Genomic DNA, 1,879 nt, shown 5'->3' on the forward strand with positions numbered 1-1,879 from the left:
CAGCTTTGCCCTTTTTTGTTTATTACAGCTAATTTGTTAGTAATTTTTTAATTTTACATTTAACTTTTTTTAAGTAATAAGGAGCAGCTACTAAAATATAAGAAAAACAAATTGTAGGATATAATTGTGACTCATGGTTTGGGCTGTAAGTATTTATTAAAAACAATGAGCATTACATGATCATAATAGCCACATTCTCCTATGTAAAGATTATAATTAGATACCAGCATCTCGTTACACTGCCACAAGCATTCACAATGAATGCATCCATAAACATTTCATTTATATTTTTGCTTTCTTCTTTTATGAGTATGGTGTCTTTCCCCAGTCTTCTCTTTCCTTCATCTTGACTGGGTTTTTATCCTTACATCATTTTCATTTATATGAGCTTCTACTCCAAACTCCCCAATGCCATGGATTTTCAACATCCAAATACTTTGCGTGGGGCTGTCATGAATCTGCTGAGGCCGATTGCCTTCCCTGATACTTTTCAGTACCATTGTCTGCTTTTCCTGCTCCTTCTCGCCCAGGCCTACTGGGTTCTTCCCTGTGTACTTCACCACACCCCAGATTCCGTCAGTCTGTGATTTCTTGGCTATGGGAACACTCTTTGTACTTTAGGCCTGGTGTCTTCTTTTATAACCTCTCACTTCTGCCAGGATTTCCCCGCGAGATTTTGGATGTTTTCAGATTGCCTTGACTGACTTTATCAGTCAAGTCTACAAAGATCACTGTCATTTTCAATGACTTGAGAACCAGACCACTTTTTCTTTGTCCCTTCAGTGACAAAATCACCAGTGGCATGATGATCTGCTTGGGTGAGGTCACAAACAGACCATTCATGATTGAGAGGAACTTCAAGAGGCACTGAGGAATACATTACTCAATTATTTGATTATAAGAATCACCATATAGCCAGGCAGTGGTAGCGCACACTTTTTTTTAAATCGGTGAAATAGATTCTTATTTAATGAAGGACAGTCACTTTTTTTTAATCTGCCCTACATTTCTGTTCAAAGTGTTAATTGTCAGTTTCTTTTTTTTTCATTTTTCTTTATTAAGAAATTTTCTACTTACTTCACATACCACCCACAGATCCCCACCTCCTGCCTCCTCCCACCCCCACCCCTCTTTCCCAAGCCACCCCATATCCCCACATCCCCCAAATCGAGGTCTCCCATGGGGAGTCAGCAGAGCCCAGCACACTGAGCCTAGGCAGGTCCAAGTCCCTTCCCACTGCACCAGGGATGTGTAAGGCGTCACACCACAGGCACGAGATTCCCAGAAGCCTGCCCATGCACCAGGGACAGATCCCAATCTCCCTGCCTGGGTATCCATAGGGCCTAGTCCAGTCCCATGGGGGCTGGTGGTGCACACTTTTAATCCCAGTACTTGGGAGGCAGAGGCAGGCAGATCTCTGTGAGTTCGAAGCCAGCCTGGGCTACAGAGTGAGATCCAGGAAAGGCGCCAAAGCTGCACAGAGAAACCCTGTTTCAAAAGAACAACAAAAAGAATCACCATGTTTTCTGATTAGAGTGCTAGCTTACTTATTTATCTGGGATTGTGACTCCTTATCCAGTCAAAGGAGTCTTCACATTCTGGTAGAGAAAAGCAGTATGGCACATTTCATCCTCTTCTTGTGTATAGCCCAGTTCTATACAACTCCAAGTGCTTTGCTAAAGACGATTTAGGCATGAGTTGTCTGAAATCAGAGGGCAAATCACAATTTCACCCTCTGCCACCTGCTCATTCCCTGGGGTCCGGGTGACCCAAGCTCCACCCCAGGGGTGTTGTCTGTCACCTCCTCCACTGTCTGCAGCTCTTCATCAACTGAACTCATCCTGCAGCCTCTGCTGTTCTCCCACCAAACCAGCTCAGC

The 1,879-nt window shown here is 43.7% G+C and overlaps 1 pseudogene; it reads right to left on the reverse strand.

Moving 5' to 3' along the window:
* Positions 1-202: 202 nt before the first annotated feature.
* Positions 203-1,047, reverse strand: LOC128110730 (U11/U12 small nuclear ribonucleoprotein 48 kDa protein-like; annotated as a pseudogene).
* Positions 1,048-1,879: the final 832 nt, after the last annotated feature.

Source organism: Peromyscus californicus, unplaced genomic scaffold (assembly GCF_007827085.1).
Source record: "Peromyscus californicus insignis strain IS unplaced genomic scaffold, ASM782708v3 Scaffold_15__1_contigs__length_86483966, whole genome shotgun sequence".
Lineage (NCBI taxonomy): Eukaryota > Metazoa > Chordata > Mammalia > Rodentia > Cricetidae > Peromyscus > Peromyscus californicus.